The sequence below is a fragment of the Castor canadensis genome, chromosome 6 (assembly GCF_047511655.1).
Source record: "Castor canadensis chromosome 6, mCasCan1.hap1v2, whole genome shotgun sequence".
Classification (NCBI taxonomy): domain Eukaryota; kingdom Metazoa; phylum Chordata; class Mammalia; order Rodentia; family Castoridae; genus Castor; species Castor canadensis.
The window spans coordinates 13072902-13097926 of NC_133391.1; positions in this window are offsets into that span (position 1 = coordinate 13072902).

Here is a 25025-nt window from a genome sequence, read left to right on the forward strand (position 1 = left end):
TGTCTGTGTGTGTGTGCATACTGCATGGGCTCAAGAATTGCCCAACTGGCTCAGAGTGTAAGTGATGAAGAAGGAATAGAACCAATGTCCTGGCTCCATGCTCATACCAGCCAGGAAGTCCTATTGTATGAAATTCAAGTTATCTGACATATTTTTGACTGGCCTGTCAATACCATTTCCTAGAGGATTAAAAAAAAGTTAGTAAGAAGAAACTGCCACTCTGGCTTAACCCCAGCCCACAGACCATACTTATTTGGCAAAGTGGAAGTCACTGGAAAAGACTAAATGAGCCTAGAGTTTGTAATAGCCAAGTTGGGGAAGGGTCTTTCCAGTGACAGACCTGGTGTTGGCCCTCCTGGGTGTCAAAGTGCTCAGAAAAGCAATCAGGAACATTCCAGGACATTGAGTGGTTTAGCACAGCGCCCAGCCCAGAATGCACCTTTTATGAGGCTCCGAAGAGGAAGGAGGGCAGAGGGGAAGGGGGATTTCCCAAGGAAACTATGTGCTGAGCCCAGGTTTAAATGCAACACATCTATAAGAGGGAAGTAAGAATGGATCCACAAGAGAAATGTCAAAACTAAAACCTAAAACCATACACATCTGCAGCTGCCCAAAAGGCTAAGAAAAATGAGATGGGTTTTTTTCTGGTTAATGAGAGCATAGGGAGGATCACACACAATATGTGAAGCAGGAACTCAGGCAACTTGAGCCCCCTAGCAGAGGAAAAACCTCATTCTGTAAGCCAGAGGCATCATGACGGGGAGATAGCAGGAGGTGCAGGTCAGAGACTGGAGGGTCAAGTTCACAGACTTAGGACCCAGCCTTTGTATTCTGTGGGATCTGGAGGTCCCCTCCCTTCTGTGAGCCTCAGTCTCCCCTAGCACCAAATGGAAATGATAATCCACATTGGTTTATTATTATTACTATTTTTTTTTTATTTTTTGCACTACTGGGGTTTGAACTCAGGGCCTCCTACTTGCTAGGCAGGTGCTGTATCACTTGAGCCACTCCTGTAGTCCTTTGGCTTTGGTTATTTTTGAGATAGGGTCTTTATGCTTGGGTGGGCCTCTTCCTGTACAGCTGGGAAGACAGGTGCACACCACTGCACTCAGCCATTGGTTGACATGGGGTCTTGTGAACTTTTTGCCTGAGCTGACCTGTAATCATGATCCTCCCAATCTCAGCCTCCCAAGTAGCCACTATGCCTGGGCTTCAGCATGAGTTATTCTGACAGTGAGATCCCTAGACTGTAAGATCAACATCACAGGGGACCACATCACAGGTGACCTCATCACAAATGCAAATTCCTGGATCCCATTTTACAGAATCAGGAAATCTGAGGGCAGAACCCAGCAATCCCTGTGAACAGGCTCTTCAGAGATTCAGATACCACCTCCAACTTGAGAACACTGGTCTATGTCTATATCTTAAGGATGCTGAAATAATGCATGGTGTGGAAACTCTCTTGCACACTGAAAGCCTTCTGGGAGCTATTCCTATGTAATAGTGTGTGAATCCAAAGTCCTGGCTTGGACAAATTATGTCCCCAAATCTGAACAAGGCTACAAGTGAGGCCACAAAGAGCCTGCAGCTGGCAGAAGCATTTCTAGAGAAGATAATGTGAGATATTTTCTAGTCTATCCAGATGGTGAGGCTGCAGGAGGAGGCTATAAGGAGCAGTTGGAGCCAGCACAATAATTCTCTTCCACTCCCAAAGTCTGTCCTCCAGCACGGATCTCCTTTCATTTAGTCCATGTAATAAATATAATTGGATGTGTATACAGCTCCTACATGCCGGGAAACATCAATGATTTCTCCAGCAACTGGAACCCTAATTTGTAACCCGGATTAAGTTTGGCTTTGGATTTTGGCAGGGGAGAAATGGCACCTTTAAGATTTGTCACAGTATTTGGGGGAAATGGCTTATAGTACACATTAGGATGGATTTGAATGTGTCAGTCTGAATACTGGCCATTTCCCTGTTGTCACATGTGAGAGGGACGATATTTCACATCTGAGTAAAACTCTCCCTCAGAGGCTAAAGTTAATGTAGCATATGGAAGTGTGTGGAAACAAGCTTTGGACGTCTTGTGCACACAGGCAATTGGCCATTACGGTGTCAGTTAACATATTCCTTCCACTTCATCTAGCTTTTACTGGATATGAGACATTTATTGTTTTGCTTAGAATAGGCTTTGACCCTTCAAACCCAGAACGACCAAACACAGACTTACAGTTCAGAGGGTAAAAGAGGATTGATCAGAGCACTTTCACTTGATCTTCCGCCTCTTGCTCTTTCAAGGATAAATCTCTCTCTCTCTCTCTCTCTCTTTGAAGATAAATCCAGATTGCTTTCCAATAGATTGGCTTTCAGTTTCTCTGCTGAACAGCACTTTGACACAACCTGGACACAATCCTATGACTATGAAGAAATCATTTGAAATGTCTGAGGTTAATTCGCTAAATGAACCATTGGGTTTTCTTTCATGGAAGCAAGAGAAATTGTTTGGAGGAGGTTAGGAAAGGCAAGCCAAGCTCAGAGAACATCCACTGGGGTTCTACCCTAGAGTGAACCTCTATTGGACATTAATTCTGGGGCTAAATGAATGAATAAAAGAAAACTACCCTTCACTTTCTGCTGTGCCTTTTATATTTGGAGCAACTGTGAGATCTGTAAGTGGGTGGACTTAATCATTTGACAAATGAGTAAATAAAGGCCCAGATAGCTTAATATTGCCTGACAATTGTCACTCGTTGAGTCATGCTTTACAAAGAGGAGCTACGCTGTTTTACTGGGCGGTCTTCCCTTTTTATTCAGATCCAACTGCTTACAGAAGGGAAAGAGAAAAGAGATTTAAGATGAGAGAAATTACCTTATTACCCCTGCTTAGAAGAATCCTAGCTGCAGGTACTATGTTTCACCTTCTTCCAGGTTTTAGGAATATCATTAGCATATTCAACTGAAATATTTTATTTATCTTACTTTGCTTTTCTTGGGGGGGGAATTTATCTTGTTTTGATAGTACTGGGGTTTGAACTCAAGGCTTTGTGCTTATGAGGCAGGAGTTCTACCACTTGAGCTGCCCCCACCCCTTTCGCTTTGGTTAATTTTGAAATAGGGTCTCACTTTTGTCTGGGGTCAGCCTTGATCATAGCCCTCCAACCTCCACTCCCCTGTGTAGCTGGAAGAGTCCTGGTCCTACAGCAATATTTTTCTGGGGAAGGACCCCAAGTTCTCCTGGAAGGCCACCCAGCAGCAAGGACCAAGTTGACTGAAATGATTATTTCTCATTATGACTTGATAGGGGATCAGATGTCAGAGATATGGAAGAGATATAAGCTGAGATGTCAAGGGCTGAAGCATATTCAAGGGTCCTGGGGCTGCCAGGACTGTCACGGGCATTCTTGACCAAACAGAAACCTTCTTAGGTGTCTTATCTGTGTGCAATGTGATAGCACACAAGAACCTTGTCAGGCAACTCTTAGGAATGAAGCTTTCATGGAGGAAGAGAGCCACAAGAAGGGGACTGGTGACTATTCTCAAGTACACAGGAGAGAGGCTAGATGTGGTGTTGCATGCCTCTAATCCCAGCTATTCAGGAGACAAAAGTAGGAGGATCACAGTCTAGGCTGGTGCTGGTGCAAAAATGTAAGACCCTATCTGAAAAATAGTTAAAGTGAAAAAGGACTGGGAGTATGGCTCAAATGGTAGATCACCTGCCTAGCAAGCGCAAGGCCCTGAGTTCAAACCCCAGTACTACCAAAGGGGGAGGGAAGAACATAAAAGAAAGAAAAAGAACATGGAACAGGGAAGTATTTGGGTTTCTTAGCTTCTGATAAACATGAAATATAAGTTCAAGCAGTAAGAGGGTGAAAATCTCTCAGGCTTCTCTGTGTTGTGTTCAAGAGTCTTTGCTTATTTTCTCTAATAAGCAAATTTCTCTAATAAGCAAATTTCTGGGCCTTTACTTACTCATTTGTCAAATGATTAAGTCCACCCACTTACAGATCTCACAGTTGCTCCAAATATAAAAGGCACAGCAGAAAGTGAAGGGTAGTTTTCTTTTATTCACTTAGCCCCTGTGTCTCCTTAGAAATCCATTTCTTGAAGTCTTAACTCCTGATACTTCAGAATGTGCCCTTACTTGAAGATAGGGCAATTAACCTAAAATGAGGTCATTAGGGTGAGCCCTAATCCAATATGACTGGTGTCCTTATGCAAAGGGAAAATTTAGACACAGATATTGTTAGGGTTTGACTATGAAACCGTCCCCTCCAGGTTCTGTGTTAAATGCTTGGTTCCCAGATGGTAGTGGTATTTTGGGAGGTTCCAAAAACACTTAGGAGATGAGGCCTAGCTGCAGGAAGTAGGTCCCAGGTGTGTGTGTCTTTCACTCTGTTTCCTGTCTGCCATGAGGTGAACACACTCCTCTACCCCACTTTCCTGCCACCATATTGTTCTGTCCAAGCAACCACGGACTCTGAAACCATGAACCCATAAATCTTTCTTCTTTAAGTTGTTTTTTCCAGGTATTTTGTCACAGCGATGCAAAAAGTAGCTAGTGTGGATGTAAACAGAAGGAAGATGGGGTGAAGAGACGCTGGGAGAAGATAGCTCTTCACAAGCCAAAGAGGAGAACCTCCTCAGAACCAACACTTTTGACCCCTTGACCTTGGACTTCTGACACCCAGACCTGTGAGGATGGTACATTTCTGTGGTTTGAGTCATTCAATGTTTGGCAGCCCTAGAAACCAAATTCATGCTAAAATAAAGATAGCTAGTGCAACATGAGCACAACTCAAAAACATGACACCAAGTGAAAGAAGCCAGACACAAAGGTCACATATTGGATTATACCTTCTGCGTAAAGCAGAATACGAAAATCTATCGAAGCAGAAGGGAGGAGGAGGGAGCAGGTGTGTCCCTAATACCCCAGCTCTCTTTGGAGAGTGATGACAATGTCCTATAACTAGAGAACGGAGGTGACTGTATGATATTGTGTAAGTACTCAATGCCACTGTGGTAATTTAAAAAATTTTGTTCTGTGAATTTATCTCAATTAAAACTAAAAGTGAAGGTGGGGTGTGTATCATTGTGTAATCAGAGCCTCTGTTTAGAGTGTCCCACAAAGGCTCCTGTGTTGAAGGGTTGGTCTCCAACGCAACAGTGTTCAGAGGGGAACGCTGTTTGGGAAGTGGTTCGATCATAAAGGCTCTGACCTCATCAATGGATTAATCCATTGATTGATTCAAAGCTTAAAGTGCTACTAGGAAGTAGTAGAAACTTTAGGAGGCAGGGCAAAATTGGAGGAAGTAGATCACTGGGCATGTGTCCTTTGAAGGGTATATATTGTCCCTGGAGCCTTCCTTTCCCTCCCTCCTCCTCTCTGTCTTTCCCTCTCTCTCTCTCCTTCTGCTTCCTGGTCATTGAGCAGCCTCTGCCACAGGTTCTTGCTGCCGTGATACTCTGCCTCACCTCAGTCCTCCCAAACAATGGAACCAGCTGAACATGGACTGAAACCACTGAAACTGTGAACCAAAATACAGCCTTTTTTTCTTTTAAGTCGATTTTCTCAGGCATTTTGTCACCACAATGAAAAATCAAGGAACTCAGTTTTCATGAGTGTTGGAAGAGGCACTGCAGAATTAAGGGGACAGGAAAGTACTTGACACTTCCCATATTACACTTGTGCTGAGCCTCACATCAGGAACCACCTGCTTCCATGACCTCCACACTATCACCATCTGGATGACTTTGCAGCAGACTTGTGTCTGGGTTTTCTCTGAATCTTTTTTGCTCTTTGGAGGACTGGGGATTGAATCCAGGGTCTTGAGCTTGCTAGGCAAGTGCTCTACAACTTGAGACACACCCCAGCCTTTTCTTGGTATTTTGTTTTTGAGATAAGGTCTCACTGACTTTGTCCAGGCTGGCCTCAAACTCATGATCCTCCTTCTTCCATCTCCTGAGTATCTGGGATTACAGGCATGCACACCAAGTCAGCATGTTTTAAATACTCTACCTTGGGAAATTTACAAACTCTTGAGTCTTGCTTCCTCAAGCAAGAAACCAGGACCTGTTTACTAGGCTTCCTTGCCTTGATGCAGATCAGAGGCACCTGACTGAGAACCATCTAGAAGGCAATGACTTGAGAAAGGAGGCTTTTTGCAGAATTTGTTCCTGGTGAAGTTGGGAAAGAGCAATATGAATAGAGCCCAAGGTAGGGTTCCTGCACTCATGGTGTAGGGATGGTCTATGGCAGGTCCACACAGCTCTCTGTGTTGTAGGGGACCACATTTCTGGCTCCTCCAGTCTTGCGTCTGGGTGTCCTCATGGTGATTCTCAGGCTGCCCTTTGTATCAGAGCAAGTTGGGGCTTTGCCAGTGATAATAACTTTGACTAAGACAGCCACCCAATGATAGGTGGTGTGCTGTCCTTAAAGGTAGAGTCATGCAAAGAACTATAGTAACTGGGGCTCCATGGTTGGGCCATTTGTGGAAAAGGATGAGTGCTGTTGACTGGGGATAACACCCCTGACTCCCACACAGACAGCCATGCATTTCCCTTCTTCTACTTCTTTTTTCTCTCTTTCTGCTTTAAGACTTACTTCAAGTCAGACTCAACTGCCAGGACACAACCCAACTGGACATAACTTTCGAGGCAGGAATGGGAAACACATTACGTTTATTTCACAAAATGTCCCACTAATAGAGCAGAGAATGTTGACCTCGGTAAGCCTGGGACTATAGTTTGGGTCTTGAACGCTCTCCAAAGGCCCATGTGTTAAAGGCTTGGTCCCCATCTCGGTGCTATTGGGAGGTGGTGGACCCTGTAAGAGGGGGCACCTAGTGTGAGGCCTTTAGGTCATTGGGGGTGTGGCCTTTGAAGGGGACATGAGACTTGGAACTGTTCTGCTTTCTCACTCTTTTATCTTCTTGGCCAGAAGGTGAGTGATTTTACTCCACCATGTGCTTCTGCCAGGATGTGCTGCCTTGCCCCAGGCCAAAAAAATGCCAAAGCTAACGGATCATAGATAAACTCTCAAACAGAGAGACCTCTGTCTACCCCTTGGAGCACTATTTCAGAAACTTACCATTCTTACTTTTGCTTTAACACTGACTTTTATACAGACTAAATTTGGAAAATTCACCTCTTTAGAGAGTTTCAAAGACAGCATGTGCTCCATGGGGCCTGTCTGTCATCCTTATTAGGGGAAGGAAAGAGGGGAGAGAGGGAGCCATTGGGGGTAGAACTTTGCCTGGCACTAAGAGACCCTAGCAGAAGCCAGGCCTGGAAATGTCAGAGGTCAGTGCTGGAGGGTGCTCTGAGAAGAGCCCAGTAGGCAACTCAAGGAGACACATAACCTGGTTGGACTCTCTGCCCTCCCCTGAAGAAGCTGCTCTGCTCTGGTCTTAGAGTCACAGATGCACTGGACTTGTTTTGTCTGGAGTGGGGGATGGTAGAGGCCCTTAGTCAGTATTTCTTAATCTGAGCAGTATTAGCGTGGAGCAGGGTATCTCCTACTCCCTGTGGCTAGGCAATTGCCATCCTTGCCCATTGCATGTCATTAGGACTCCTTTGCCTTTCCCTGAAGTTATAGGAGCAAACTAAAGCCACCCCACATACTTCCAAATGCCCCTGTTACAGGCTAATTCATGCAGAGGAAACTGAGTAGGACAAGGAAAGAGATACAGAGACAGGAGTGGAATGAGATCCTGATTTGCTTAATCCAGACCTATTGTGATAGAAATTCCTCTCTCTCTGTATCTATATCTATATCTGTATCTGTATCTGTATCTATGTTTGTGTCTGTGTCTGTGTCTGTGTCTGTATCTGTATATGTATTTATATCTAATCTATATCTATGTCTATACATTTGTATATGTGTGTGCACATGTGTCTACGTATGTGTATAGAAGGACACATATTCATGACCTGGCAAAGTGTCAGAATGAGAAACGGAGTACAGTAGTCCTCCCTCACCTGCTGTTTTGCTTTCCTTCTTATCAGCTACCCACAGTCAACTGCATTCTGAAAATATTACTACAGTATATTGGGGATTAGGATATTTTAACAGAGAGACAGACAGACAAGACAGATACACATACACAGAGAATAGTCACATAACTTTTATTACAGCATACTGTTATAATTATTCTAATTTATTAGTAGTTATTAATCTCTTACTGTGCCTGATTTATAAATTAAACTACCAACGTTATCATAGGGTATATACATTATGTAATTATATTGTGTAGATTTATGTTATGGTACATATTAGTATTATATATATTACTATAATATTACATATATTATATTACATATACCCCAATATATATCACGTATATCTGGTTTGGTACTATTTGCAGTTTCAGGCACCCACCTGGGTGTCTTGGAACATATCTCCCCTAGATATGGGGGCTCTATCACACTTTGCAAGAACCCAGACTCTTTCCACTTGCAATAGAATGAAAGTCATGCTCTGTATCACAAAACTAGCATCTCACAGACTGTTCAAGCTCACCCACCCCCAAGGTACTTTGCTTTTCTTTATATAAAGTTGACTTAAATTACAGATATTTTATTATTTTGGAGGAGGAGTAAATAATTTTATTTTTTTCTTTTTAAAAATTTACTTTATAATTGGCAAATAATTGCACATATTTTCAGGGTACCATGGAATGTTCTGATCTGAACTGGGCACTGAAAGACAACGTCTCACGAGCTCACTGCTATGTCGAATTTGAAAGAAGTCTGTCTCTTAGGAACAGAGTATAAAGGTGGTTTCCAAATGCTGGAAAGGCAGAGCGGTGGCTGGGGGGTGGCTGGGAAAAGGGCAGATATTGATCGAAGGTGTTAAGTTTCAGTTAAAAATGGTGATGTGGTGAATAGTTGATCAGATGGGGATATTTTTATTGGGAAGTATCTTTGTTTTTAATCTCTGGATCCACTACAATGAGAGCCAGTGATACCCATGCCACACCTGCAGTCAAAATGGTGTCTCTCTGGCACATAAGGGATAGAGGTAGCAGATGCCAGGCCCTTGCCTAAGCTTTGGAGGGTGAGGACAGTACACAGAGAGCAGGGCTTGGGGCTTACAGTGGAGTTCCATGGAATTGCTGGTGTAGAATTTCCTCCTGGGAAATAACTATTCATATTGAATACCCAACCTGTAAATGGAGGTAGCCAACCCTAAATGGAACCTTCATGTTGCATTGTACTGCGCAGTGTTCTATGACACTGCCCAGTGGAGCCGCCATGTTGTATCACATTTTCATTCTTTCTCACTCCCCTGCTATTTTTCTGGGGGTGAACACCTCACCCAAACAACGTTATGATTTCCAGCCTTGCAATACTTGAATGTATGATGTCTTTATCCCAATAGTACCTCAATATTAATGAACATTTTAGCAGTTGGGGAGTGGTTGGCATCTGTGCTCCAACTCCATGTAGAAATCCAGCCAGCAGGGAGCATGGCTGAAATCAAACTGCAGCCCAAAGAGGAGGAAGTTGAATCTCTCGTTCTAGAGAATACTGGACCCATTTCCATCCTGTCTACCCCAAAGCTGGTTCATACAACCACTCTTTGGATCGCAATAAATTATTTGCTTTGCTTAAACCAGGACAAATTGGGTTTCCTTCACTTTCAGTCAAGTCCTCACTACACAGGCCCTGGGTCTGTAAGGAATACATAGCCATCTCCATGGGGTCTGCTAAGATGGGGCAGATAATGAGGGCACTGGGGGACCAGGGACACTGTAGGGCAGCTGACAGAGGGTAAGTGGACTATATGATGTTTCTACTTGCAGGACAGTAAGTAGCAACCCTCTAGTGATGAAAACTATCTTCACAGTAGCTCTGTGCTGTGCAGAAGCTATGCTGTGACCTTTCCTCTTTAGCTGAAAGCTGCTACAAAATGCCCTGGACCTGAGTGCGGGAACTTGAACCCTTGTCTTACCCAACTTGTACTTCTAGACTGACTAGCTTACCAGACATGCTCACTCTTTGCAAATGCGTGGCCATCTTGAGCCTTGGTGTTTCTTCTTGTCTGTACAGGGAATAAAATGTCAACATTCTCAACTGTGAGGTTGTGATGGTGAAATCAGGAGATGTGATGCTTAAAGTGTTTTGTGTGGTGCTGGTCAAAGCAGTGTGTCATAAATGTCAACTCAGACGCTGGGCTGCCCCCCGAGATTAGCACCAGGGGGACAGCATAAATCCAGATGATAAGAAAGAATGAGAGAAGAAATTGCTATTATCTGTAGCCAAGGATTTCAGCCAACCTGCCAATCTCAGTCCAGCCCTCAGCATCCTTCATCCTTTTTTTTGGTGTTATTGAGGTTTGAACTCAGGGTTTCCTGCTTGCCAGACACACACTCTACTCTACTACCACAGCCACACCCCCAGCCCTTTTGGCATTGATGTTATTTTTGAGATAGGTTTTTGCTCTATGCTCAAAGTATCCTGGATGGCAATCCTATTCATGCTTCCCTGTAGAGCTAGGATGACAGGTATGATCCACCGTTCTCAGCCATTGGTTGAGATGGGGTCTTGTGAACTTTTTGCATAGGTTATCTTGGAGCCACCATCCTCCAGATCAACCACCTCCCAAGCAGATGGGATTACACACGTGAGCCACCATGCCCAGCTACTTTGCCCTTAAGATAGTCAACCTTGGACCCACTCTGAAAATGAGACAAGCCTAGTGCTTTCAAATTGACATGTACCTTGACAGCTCCTTTCATGGTCTCTATGTCCTGTTTTTATTCTTCATCACTTCATCTATCCACTACATGGTTACTAAACACCAGACTTGGCCCTGGTGGGTGGGTGGGGGAATGTCAATGGCAGGCACGTTTGTCTGCTAAAGGCAGGATAGGCAAATCAAGACACAAGGGCACAGGAAATCAGACAAATAGGACATCCTGCTCTTCCTTTTACAGTTCTTAACACTTGAACAAGGTACTTCCTCCCAGATATAGTACAGAGATTAAACTAAAGTCTGTAGACTTTAGTCACATGTCACCTCCTTCCTGACACTCAAAATGACATCCGTCATATTTATTACTCCCTGACTCTTAATCTCCTCATCTATAAAAACTGGGGCTGCTAGTCCTTGGATTGTGTTTTCAAGATGTGATTTACATAAGCACAAGTGTCTCACCACAAGTGAGACAAGCACAAGTGCAAACAGTGCTTGGCCCATTCTTAAGGGCTCAAAGGACAGTTCCCTTCTTTGATCCAGGAGGCTGAAAACCTCCAGCTATTCTGTTTCCCAATCCTGGCATTTGGTTGCTCTCTTTGGCCATCTGTTATGCACAACTTAAGTGATGTCCGCCTGCATCCCTTCTTCCCTCTGCAAAGACATTATTGATAATCCCATCATGTGTGAGGAAGCACACACTAGCTTTTCACTAAATATTCTCTTTAGAAAAGCACCAGAAAATTGTCCTGGGAAGAGGAGCTCAGAGTGATTTAAGGACTAAAAGCTGTGGAGAGAGAGCCTACCATGTTAAATGTGCCAGAGCTTCCCCTAGAGACATTGAATATTTAATGCATACTGAACACCCTCTGGTGCCACTAAATACTTCAACTTTACCACCTGGTGAACAGGAAGTGTCAGTGACAGACTGAACTCTGTTACCAGGGTTTGTTCAGCTCTGCTCAGCTCCAGGCTCAACTCTGAAGATGGCGAAGGTGGCCTTTCACTGAACAAGGCTAATGTGTCAGAGTTACACTTGTCACTTGATTTGTGTGTGCAAGTGATTTCAAGGCAATGTCACTTTTACATACTGACTCCAATGAAATGTACTGAGTATTCTCCTCAGTGGCCAATTCTTCCCTGGCTCAGCAAAAGAATGACAACAAGTCATTGCCAAAATAGCCATAAATCTGTTGTTTGCATAAGTGAAATGAAGCTAGTAGGTAGATAAAATTAAACTTTAAAATGAAATGTTAAAACAAAATGGTTAATGAATTTAGTCACATGACTGAGCTGTGAATGGAATCGATCAGTGTAATTGGCCTTGTCGAATCAAAATCAATATTGAATGTTGTAGAGTGAACTAGAGGGAGGCTCACTGTTTCATCTGCTAATATTGGGATGTTCTCTCTCTTTTGGTGGTATGGGAGTTTGAACTCAGGGAATGGTGCTTGTTAGGCAGGGGCTATAGCACTTAAGCCATGCCCCCAGTCCTTTCTGCTTTAGTCATATTTCGTACAGTGTCTCTTATTTTTGTCTCAGCTGGCTTTGGAGTGTTACCCTCTTACCTACACTTCCCATGTAGCTGGGAGCACAGGCATGCACCATCACACCCAGCTTGTTTGTTGAGGTGAGGTCTTGTGAACTTTTCCCCAGGCTGGCCTTGAACCATGATACTTCTACTTCTGCCTCCCAAGTAACTGGGGTTAACGTGCATAAGCCACCAGACTGGGCCCCCCAAAATATCTTGAGAATAAAACAATAACATAAGGTGTGTTTACATTACAAAGCAGAGGATTGGTATTTTCAACTATGCATTAATGAGAACTGGGCTGTCGGCTTGCATGGTTACCTGCCTGATACAATACACACCTTACACCCATGTATTTCACACCTGGTTCCCATCCCACTGCTCACATCGTTCTGTTGCTGTGTTAGGTTCCAGATGAGCTGTCTGTGTGCACTGGGGATATTTCTGAAAGCAAGGAGGGTTAGAACATCTGGCAGTGACCATGTGTTAATGCTCCATCAAACCTAAGAGAAGTGAGTCTCCAGGGCTCCGTGGTTGGGCCCAGCTATGCAGTCAGTTGTATTGGGATATGTGGTCATCCTCAAAAAAGGATCATATGATTTCCCCGTCATGCAAAATTTCCTCAGATCAAGTCCACATGGAATGAAGACCTACATTGTATTAGGCAGCTTTCTGTCACTATAAGAAATGCCTTAGTCGATCAACTTATAAAGAAAAAAGATTTACTTTGGCTTACAATTTCAGAGATTTTGGTCCATGGCTGGTTGGCCCTGTTGCTTTCAGGCCTGTGGTGGGCCTGTGGTGAGGGCATTGTGGGACAAAACCATTCATCTCAAGACCAGGACAAACAGAGAGAGGAAGAGGCAGGGCCCCAGTGCCTCCTCGAGGTCACACACCCAGTGACCTGAAACCTCCCACAAGGCCCTGCCTCTATGAATGTTCCACCAGTGCCAAACTGTGAACCAAACCTTTAATACATGGGCCTTTGGGAGACACTCAAAACTCCAAAATATAAGACACATGTAAAAAATAAAACCATAAAACTCTTATAGAACACTTAGAATGATCCCTTTATAGAAATGCGAATCAAACTATAGGGAGAATATATCTTACCCCAGTCAGAATGGCCATAATCAAGAAAAAAACCAAAAAACAAAAAAACAACGAATACTGGTGAGGGGCTGGGGGCAAAGGAACATTTTCATACTGTTGGTGGGAATGTAAATTAGTGCAGCCACTATGGAAAGCAGTATGGAGGTTTCCCAGAAAACTAAAACCAGACCTGCCTTATGACACCACTGTACTACTCCTGGGCAAATATCTGGAAGAGTATAAATCAAAATACAAGAGAGATACCTGCATACCCATGTTTATATAGTGCTGCTCACAATAGCCAAACTCTGGAAACAGCTGAGGTGCCCAACAGCTGATGAGTGGATACAGAAAACAATATCTATCTATCTTTCTATCTATCTACCTACCTACCTACCTACCTATGTATCTACCTATCTACCTACCTCTCTATCATCTATTGTGTAATGATAAAATTAGGGTACATATACTCTATACAATATGTTCACACCTGCATGCATACCCTGGACTATTACTCAGTCATAAAGAGTAAAGGATTATGTCATTTTCAGGAAAAGGGGAAAGAACTGGAGCTCATCATGTTGAGTAAGGTAAGGTAAGGCAAGGCAAGGAGCCAAACGTGGCATGCTCTTGATCATCTGTGGAACCTAGACTTAAATGGTGATGGTGTGTAAAGCACTTTGAAAAAGAGACTCTGGGGGAGATGAGTGGGGAGAGGGGAAGTGGGAGATCAGGGGAGAGGAGGAAAGGAAAGGATACTGAGGGCTGAAAAAAGAAAACAGAAAAGAATTCCTTTGCACTATTGGGGTAAGGAAAGGTGGATCAGCTGGGAAAGGAACTCATCTTTAAAGGAGACAGTGGTACACTTGCCTTCATCTAAATATTCCTCACTGACCCACCTCTTCCAATTCCTTTCCTAATTCCTCTGCCTTCTCTACCTTCCCCAGCTGCTGGTAATCACTGTTCCACTCTCTAATTCTATGAGATCAACTCTTTGTGATGGATGTGTTAATTACCCTGATTTTATCATTACACAATGTATACAATACTGAAATATCACATTTGAGTCTATAAGACTCAAATTACTTTGTGTCAATTAAAAAGAAAACTCAAACAATTTAAAAATATCTATGTGACAACAGAGGATCCCACAAAAATAGTTACTATCTTTTGGACTAGTCTCCTAACACTGTTCCAAGTATTTTGTACACATGGTATCTTATTTAATCCTCATAACAAGAAAATAAATTGTGCTGTTACTTTCATTTTAAATATGAAGAAATCAAGGCACAAAGAAATCAAATCATTTGCAGAAAGCCACATGACTAGTTTATATAGGTACAGCTCCTTATCAGAAATAAGATAATGTCACCATCAACAAGTGATGGAAACACAAGAGTCCAGATGATAATGAAATTTATTTATTTAATCTTCCCATTGAGTTCTCTTTCAGGCCAGCAGCTCAGAGAGGCAGACAGCAAGCTCTGTGAGACAGTCAGATTGTTTGTTTGATTCCCTGATGACCCCCAAGTCCTATTTATTTAGTTTTTGGGTAGTGGTACTGGGGATTGAACTCAGGGACTCTACCACTTGAGCCATGTCTCCAGTCCTTTTCGTTTTACAATAGATCCTTGAGGGTTGGTGGAGTGGCTCAAATAGCAAGTGTCAAGCCCTGAGTTCAAACCCCAGTACCACAAAACAAACAAACAGAAACAACAGATTCTTGATATCTGCCAGTCTATGGTTCCAAGAAGGAGGCCGCCATTTTGGAAAACCCACACATGCTCGGGATGCATAGAGTCAGTGCTGCACTTCAGATGCTGGATTCACTTTCTCCAAAACACCACTCAACTTCTGCTAAAGCCAGGCTGCCATTCCACTCATCTCACATTTTCGATTGATCACTTTAATGAAGCACATTGGCTTTTTGGGTACCATGTGCCTTTGGGAGGCAGACTTTCATAAAATTAAGGGTAAGGAAGTATTAAACAGATCATATAATTTAAACACAACTTGCCACCAGATGGGACTGACCAAGAGCTTTTCCTTCTAACCTGAGCCCCAGAATGTGTGTATGAGAACATAAAATTTTTGTTTTTGAACTTTCTTTTGATCTATTTGTTTTTTTTTTTTTTTACTATGTTGGGTCAAAACTGTGTAAAAAATCTACAAATAAGGCAAGCTTACTGACACTTTTTGCCAGGTTGGCCTTGGACAAAGAACCTCCTTCTTACCTATGTCTCCCACATAGCTGGGATTAGAGGCATCAACTACCACACCAGTCTCAGGTCTTGGTGATAGTGTCCAGGCTCAAATAGTTAACACATGGTTATCAAATGAAACTGACTGAGTATGTCCAAGTCTCTTCCATCTCTTGTCTCCTTCCATTTCTTTTTCTATCCCCAACCTGCTTGGTCTTTCCTGTTCATTGCCCATCCGCCATGACCTGGGTCAGCTGGCCATGGACCACAAGGTCAAATTGATAACTACGTCATCTTGGAAGAACATGGTCTATTCGCTGCCTTTCCAGAAGAAGGCTTGCCAATTTCAAAGGTCTCTGCAAGATTTACAACTACTTCATGCTATTATGTGCCAACTCTTGTAGTATACCTTGTAGAGATTATTTCACTAACAAAATGCCTATTTCATTTTACCAGTGGCCTCTTAGACAAGAATGAAATGCAGAAAAAAAAAAAAGCCAAAGGATACACAATTTTTTTTGTTCTATCAGAGGTATTTAATATGAATTTAGGAGAGTGTGTAGCAGGTGTAGTTAGCCCAATGCCTTGAAGCTTCCATGCCTGCTGGCATCTTTTTCTCCAAGACCAGAATCATTGTTGAATTTTTTCCCTCATTGCTCCCAGCCTTTTGAAGAGAATGATCTAGATGCAAAGAGGACAAAGTGGCTTCATGAGCCGCCTGTCCTCACCAGATCCCAGATGTGTATTTTGGCTAGGAGGACTCACAGCTTGACGCTGTGTAGCTGGGAGTCAGCAATTGTCTGGGGCTCAGTTTCCCATTGTATGTATGGAAGAAAAGCAAGCAAGACCTAATATGCTTAGCTCCTTGTGTAAGTAAAGAGGTCTAAGCTTTGGAGCAATAATGAGTGGGAGGTTCAGAGCAGCATATGGAAAGATAAATCCTTCAGAGTTATCAGGATGAGGATCAGACCATAATGCTGCTTGCTCAACTCAGGTTATCTTCATCTGTGCATCTCTCATTTGGAGGTTAAGCTATTACAGCTGCTCTGGATGTAATCACAGACATTTAACAGATACACATCACTTAGATCCTTTTATTTGATTGCTTTGCTTTTAGCACAAGGTCCCAATTGTACAGTGTATAAATCTGCCAGCTCCCTCAGGCTAATATTACGATCCCTCTACAAAGTGACATGAACCTGACTTTGGAGTCTGACCTCTGATGTGGGCGTGCTTGACACCTCTACTTTTCCCCAGTTGTTGGGATAATTACTCTTCAAATCTCTCGGGGATTCCTTTGAAATCTTCTGTCCTTTTCTGCCCATTCTAATTTCTCTCTCTTCCTAGTCCAACCTGGCTCCTATCACAAATCTTCTAGGTAAATCTTTCCTGAACGCCTCTGTGCAAATAAATCTATTTTTTGCTTCGACAGTTGTGGCCTGAAGGGACCCAGTGGTCTTTTTACATATTGCATTATATATTATTTGTGGTGGTTGTTATACAAGTATATACAGTTGTTAAAATGTATCCAACTGTGCACTTAGTAAGTGAATTTTATTATAGGTAAATTCTACCTCAACAAAGCTGGGAAGTTAACTGACATAATAATTCCATAAATTGCAGGAGCTGCTCTTTTGACAAGGAGTATTTCCTATTTCCTTGAGACTTCCCTTTCCTCACATGGACAGCTGGGAAGCCAAGAGACAGAGACATGGGAGGTGGAATTTGGGCAACAAAACTAAGGAATATTCTGGGAAAAGAACCACTTGTGAGGTTCTAATACCCACAGATCTAGTGGGAATTGGACTGAATGATGGCATGGAAAAAACAAATTACACAGAGAAGCTGCAAGGTATAGAAAGAGTATTTGACCTGTGTTTGTCAGATTTTTCATTGCTGACACTAAATACCTGAGAGAAACAACTTCAGTGAGGAAGGGTTTATCTTGGCTTATGGTTTCAGAGCGTTCATATCATACCCTTCCATCATGGTGGAAGGGTATGGTGGAGCAGAACAGCTCACATCATGGTGACCAAGAAGGAGAGACAGGGAGAGGGAGAGAGAAGGATAAGTAGGGAAAGGGAAAGGGAGAAGAAGAAAGAGAGGGAGGGGAAGAGGGAGAGGGAGAGGGAGAGGGAGAGGGAGAGGGAGAGGGAGAGGGAGAGGGAGAGGGAGAGGGAGAGGGAGAGGGAGAGGGAGAATTCCTCTAGTAGACATTAGTAGGTTTCTTCCTTCTTCCCCTCTGTCGCATCTCATCCCTAAGCCTATTGGGTAGTACTGTCTACATTTAGGGCAGTTCTTCCCCTCTTACCCCTGAGTTAATTCTCTCCAGAAACCCCTCGCAGACACATCCAGAAGCATGCTGTACTAATCTAGGTGTCTCTCAATCCAACAGAGTTGACAGTCAAGATGAACCATCACCTAGGGCTGGAGGTGTGGCTCAAAGTGGTAGAGTTGCATAGGAAGTATAAGGTACTGAGTTCAAACCCCAATAACACCAAAAGAAAGGTGACCATCATACACTCTAAGGGAAGAAGGAATTTGTTACATAGACTGAAACTCCATGGTGCGGCCTGGGCTCAGAGGGATAGGTGGTACCATGTTTAAGCCTAGGGATTGCTTCTTGATCCTTGTAGCTCTAGCAACATGGTCTACAGTTTACTCCATCATTCCTCTAGGAGTACATCTGCATGTCTCCCTGTCTCGTGTTCTCTGTGCTGATCAGCCCGTGATTTTGCACACACACATTGGATATTTGCAAAATATTAGTGATTCAATCATTTCTGAAAGTCACTGAGACCCCGCCCCCAATATAGGGATGTTCGTTCAGTGTCCCAAAGCTGCACTATTAACTGTACAACACACACATACATTTCACAAAGGAAAATTGCCACCAGGAATGTGGCAGGTAACTCATGAAGCAAGTAACAACCTAGGGGGAGATAAGTCTCTACTGTAAAGATCTGATTAAACTTGAAAGTCTACCAAGAAATACTGTACTACTGAAAATTTAGTTTTAGATAGCTTTCTTTAGTAAAATAAAATAGGGCACATTTTCCTTTTGGTTATGAAAGAAATAGGAAGAAAAAAATAATTAAAAATCACTTAAGGGGTTTCACACTGTCTGCTGTTAGGTTTTGCAATTCCAATTTGATGATATCTTTGAGTGTTAGTTATGAGATCCTTAAAATATGATCAAAACCAAATGATGCTAATTAACATATAGAATCCAGTTTTATGTGCTCAGAGTGGTTTTTTCAGAATTAATTTTAAGAATTAATTTTATCAAGGTAATACATGGATCTAGGTTTTGAAAATCAAAAGTCATAAGGGGATTATAGTAAGTCGCATTCAGCTGTGAGGTTGTAACACCCCCAGCCTGGCTCTTCAGAGGCCATCACTGTCTACCCCTTTCAGCTGTTTCTTCCAGAATTTGTCTCCATTTTCTAAGTAATGTGTGTAACAGGACAGTCTGTAGATTTTTGCTTTGGTCTTAGAATTCTAGCTCTAGCCTCAAACTTGAAAATAATAGGTGCTAAGAACTCCCACAACTAAAGAGAATTGACAAGATGGCAACCCTCATGTCCCAAGACCTTACTAAATGTAGGAGAAATAAATTTAAAAATGTAGCAGAAATAACAAGAGTAAAATAACACTTACATACAGCTTACCACATCTCAGATCCTATTCCAAACTCCTTCGATTTACTATTCAACTGTTGTAATGACCCTGTGAATTAAAGGTTGAACATCCACAAAAATCTAAAATTCAAAATGCCCCCAAATACAAGACATTTTCAGCACTGACATGGAAAATTCCACCTCTGACCTGGTGGATTGCAATGAAAGAAATGCGATGCAATAAAAAAATATTGTATAAAATTACCTTGAGGCTGTATTATAAGGTGCATATTATATATAAACAAATTTTAAGCTTAGACTTGCACTCCTGCCTATATAATATATAATTATAATATAATATATATTATATATATGTAAATATACTGTAATCTGGAAAAATCCAAAATATGAAATCCTTCTGGTGCTGAGCATCTCAGATAAGGGGTGCTTTGCCTGTACCTCTACTTTACAAGTAAGAATCAGAAAGTCAAGTTGCTCTGCATAGGGACAGGAACAGGTTTCTATTTTGGGTAGAATTTGATTCGTAACATTGTCTCTCAATAGCTTTCTTGCCATGATCCATCAAGCACTATTCACAATAGCCAAGCTGTGGAAACAGCCAAGAAGCCCCACTGCTGATGAATGGATCAAGAAAATGTGGTACTTATACACAATGGAATTTTACTCAGCCACAAAGAAAAATGAAATTTTGTCATTTGCAGGTGAATGGGTGGAACTGGAGAACATCATCTTAAGTGAAGTTAATCAGGTGCAGAAAGCCAAAATCTTGTTTTTTCTCATATGTGGACTACAGACCTAATACAGATATAGCAATATTATGAAAAGCAGGTCACATGCTAAGGGGAGGTTACATATAAGGGAAGGAGGGTAAAAAAGGAAGTTAAGGTGGATATGGTTGATGTACTTCCTATGCAAGAATGAATATAGAATTTTTAAACATGTTTAAATCTGTTGAAACCACTATAAGAAGGGGACTAAGGTAGAAAGGAGAAAAATAGAGGGGATGAACCGATTCAGGTTACAATATAGATATAGATATATATATCTATATATATCTATATCTATATCTATATCTATATCTATATCTATATCTATATCTATATCTATATCTATCTATATAGATATATATATATATATCTATATGGAAATGTCACAAGGAAACTCCCTGTGTAGCTATCTTAAACAAGCAAAAATGTTATTTATTTATTTATTTATACAAAATTTGAGAACAGGAGGGTAGAACATGTCCTGCCTGGGGGGTTGGTACCAGTGGCGGTGGGGGGAGGTGGGGAGGGAGCTGGGGAAAGGGAGTGAGAGGGTGAATGTGGTACAAACATTGGGTACACATGTATGTAAATTGAAAAATGAGACTTGTTGAAACTATTCCAGGAATGGGGGAAGAGGGGGATAAAGGAGAATGATGGACAGGATGAACTTAAGTATGATATATTTGAGATATTGTAAGAGCTTTTGTAAATGCCACAATGTATCCCCACCTAGCATAGCAATTAAAAAAAAAAAACCGTGGAAGGGTCTTAGGAACCATAGCCTAGAAGAGGAAACCAGTGTCTCCCCCATTATTTTCCCTTTCCACTCCAAACCAAGAAATGAGGTAGGAAGTAGCATAAGTAGATTAGGGGTTTCTAAAAGAAGGGGAGATCGGATCTCATTCCCGTGATGGAATTTGCTTTCCTGAAGACTGGCTGACTTCTCTTCATGTCTATTTCAGCAGGGAAGAAAGGAATGAGAGGAGGTGGGTGTCCAGGAACTGCATGGAGAAGGGACCTGGGCAGTCACCGAAGCTGGAGCTCTGTTGGCATTTCTGCTGGAAGGAGCAGCAGCAGCAGGAATCCAGGGTGTGGGGTAGGTGGGTCACAAGAAGGAAATCTGATATTGCACTGATCCTGATGGCCCTTCATAAAACGCATATGAAACTGGATAGGGTGGGTCACGTCTGTAATCCTATCTATTCAGGAGGCACAGATCAGGAAGGTCAAGGTTTGAGGCCAGCCCAGGGGCTCATGAGATCTCATCTCAAAAAAAGATGATTGTGATGATTGTGCCTGTCATACCAGCCACACAGGGACGCACCAAGGAGGACTATGGTGCAGGCTGCCCAGGCATAAAGTGAGACTCTGTTTCAAAAATAACTACCACAGAAAGGGCTAGCAGAGTGGCTCAAGTGGTAGTGTGCCTGCCTAGCAAGCTTGAGGCCCCGAGTTCAAACCCCAGTATGCCAATCTCCCTCAAAAAATGTTATACAAGCTCTCTATGAACAAATAAACACTGAGATTCTAGCCATTCTGTGAATTTAGGACCAGTCACTTAGTTTGCGTGTGAAAATAGCATAAATATGCTTGTTTCTCTTCTTTTTAAAAATTAAAAAATTATACATTAATAATACAAGGGAATTTTGATGTGATAACTCCCTACAATGTGCACATGTTCCTTGAACAAGTTCACCCCCTCCATTATAGCCCCATTCCCCCTCTCCTCCCCCTTTTTCAAACAGTGTTTGGTGTCAGAAACGCTGTCTCTCTGTTTCTCTCTCTCTCACTCTCTGCTGTGTACTTCCATCCTCTTCTCCCCTTGCTATCCTTTCCTTTCCCCTTCTACCCTTGATCACCTCCCCAAGACAGTCCTCCAGTCCCTTTTCTCCAATTTCTAACATGTCTCTTCCTTGCTCTGAAATCCTTGGATGCCTTGGATGAGGCACAGCTGGAGATGGAAGAGAAGGAGAGTGTTCAACAAGGTCTAAGATTAAAGTTATATGATGAAAGAAAGTGGGGACTGGGTTTGTGCTTCATGCCTATAATCTCAGCTACTTAAAAGGCAGAGATCAGGAAGATTGTGGTTCAAGACCAGCCTCAACAAAAAGTTAGGGAGGCCCCGTCTCAACCAGTAAACCGGGTAGCGTTGCACACCAAGATCCCAGCTATGCTGAAGGTAGAAGTAGGGTCATGATCTGAGGTTGCCTCAGGCAAAAGTGTGATACTTTTTAGTTATGCGAAAAAGAACTAAAGCAAAAAAAAAAAAAAAAAAACAAGGCCTGGGGGTAGAGAACCTGCTTAGCCTTGAGTTCAGACCATAGTACCACCAAATAAATATGTTTTAAAAAATGACGGAAGGAGAAAAGGACATACCACATCTTTCTTAAAATAACTAGGAAGCCATGGGATCAGGCAGAGGTTACCAAGTGAGGGAAAAATGAAATTCTGTATAGCTCAGTTGAGAATAAGGAAGAGGAGAAAATAAAATGATTTTCCATTTGTACCTCATTCTTTGACTGTGAGAGCCGTCTCTAGCAGATGCTGCATTAGCTGAATACCTACGGCTCTGGCTGCTTCTTGTTGATTTATCAGCTTAAATATTTCCTATTGTCTTTTTTGTGTGATAAATGATGAATTCACTCTTTTCCATGCTTCCATCCTGCACATAAAGCTTTTCTCCCCATCCTACCAGTACAACTCTGTTTAAAGAAAATCAATCATAAGAATTTATATCATTATGGCTGTCTAAATATTGTTGACTAGTGAGGCACACTTTTACTGTGGTTATATTTTCTCTCTTGGAGATGTGGGGGAGTAAATAATTACTTTATTTTTCACTTTCATTGTTTTCTATGTACATATCTTTGAGTTTTACCATCAGAACTGTCAGCTTCTTATATATATAGTTATTTTCTTCCACAATGTTCACACACGTGAGGTCGTTAAATTATCCAGATCTCCCCCACCCGGAGTTCTCTTTCCTGAAAGTTCAATCTGCACAGCCATGATCTTGAAACTTCCCTTGGGCAATTTCCTGAACTGGATTTGGTTCTAATTTTCCTTGACTTCATTCTTCCCTTCCTCCCTCCTTTCCTCCCTTCCTCCTCCTTTCCTTCCTCCCCTTCCTCCCTCTCTCCGTTTCTCCCTCCCTCCCTTCCTCCCTCCCTCCCCTTTTCCTCCTTTCTATTCCTTCCTTCCTCTCTCTCTCCCTCCCTTTTCCCCTTCCTCTCTTGCTCTCCCTCCCTCCCTTCCTTCCTCCCTCCCTCCCTTCTTTTTTTCCTTCCTTCTGCTTTCCTTTGTCATTGCACATCTGAAAATGATGATAGTAGCTTCTTCTGCAGCTGGGTAACATATTCTAACATTGTGTTAATGTGGATTAGCCCCAAATGCAAAGGAGGAAACAAGAGCATCCATGCAGAAGTTACTGGAAGGATTCAGGAAACAGGACTGAGGGACAGAGGGTGGAGTAGAGACAGAAGGAAAATAATACAAACACGTGCTGTTGAGTTGGCTGTGGCTACAAGTGACTGGTGTTCCATTCTACCAGAACATTCTCTGGAGTTCTTTGTTTTTCATCACTGAGGTTTGAACGCAGAGCCTCACACTTGCTAGGCAGGTGCTCTACTACTTGAGCCATTCCCGCAGCCCTTTTTCATGATGGGTTTTTTTTTTTGAGATCAGGTTTCATGAACTATTTGCCCAGGCTGGCTTTGAACCTTGATCCTCCTGATCTCTGCCTCCTGAGTAGCTGGGATTACAGGCGTGAGCCACCAGCATCCAGCTTCTCTGGAGTTCTTGTGGAGGACAAAAGAGAAACACATGTATCCGCCAGCTTCCATCTTGCATTGATCATAGATTTTATTCCTCATTGTGTGCTGGCTGAGCAGCTGAGTGCATTTCTCATAGGTATCCCACGCCGTGACCTCATCAAAGCTCTGAGGTGGAAGCCAGAGGTGTGTAGCATGAACTTGGGGTGAGGTTCTATTCCGTTGCAATTTGCAGAGGTGGGAGAACCCCATGACTCAGATCTGGCTGCTTTCTATGGTAGCTGGAGTGAGAGACAGGTTGGAGAGGTTTGGCAGTGTTGTGTGATCTTTTGGAGTTTCTACCAAGGAGTGGGCCCATGGGGTCATTTGGTAATTCTATGTTTAAGTTTTGGTGGGTTTTCTTTTTTGTAGTACTGGGGTTCTTGCACATGCTAGGCAGGTGCTTTACTGCTTCAGCTGTGTCCCCATCCCTTTTTTGCTTTTAATTATTTTTGGGATAGGGTCTAATGTTTTTGCCTGGGTCAACTTGAACAGCAATCTTTTTACATGCTTCCCATGTAGCTGGGATGACAGGCACATCCCACTAGGTGGTTGATAGGAGGTTTTGCTAGCTTTTCCTAGGCTGACCTTCAGACGTGATCCTTCTGATCTCAGCTTCCCAAGTAGATAGGATTACAGGCCTGAGCCACCAGTACCCGGCTATGTTTTCTTGTAAAAGGTGCCCATCAATTGATGAATGGATAAAGAAAATGTGGTATATATACATGGTGGAGTATTACTCAGCCATAAAGAAGAATGAAATTATTTTGTTTTCAGGAAACTGGATGAAACTGGAAATATTGTGTTACGTGAAATAAGCCAGACCTAGAAAGACATGTATTTTCTCTCATATATGGAATCCAGATCTTCAAAATGAATGACAGTAGTATAAAATGCGGTTGAGGGCAGCACAAGGTGGGGAGCAAGAAAAAAGGGTGAAGTAGAAAATGAAACCTGTTCAAATTGTTTAAGGAAGGGGATGAGAAAGAGTAATAGTGACTTTGAGCAGAGTACATTGTATACATGTATAGAAATAGCACAAAAAAACACTTGTATAATTACTAGACACTGAAGATAAGTCAAAGTATATAGAGAGGATTTATGCAGCAGAAGCACTGGGGACCTGTGGATCACTAACACATTAACTACAGAGAGCGTCTACTTGCTCGGTCTTCCCTTGTCCACATCAGTGATTTCCTACCTCATGGAATATCTTGGAGCTCCCTTATGGCTCATGTACCAGGTGTAGGTAGCACACTTATTTTCTCTCATGTTAGACTAACT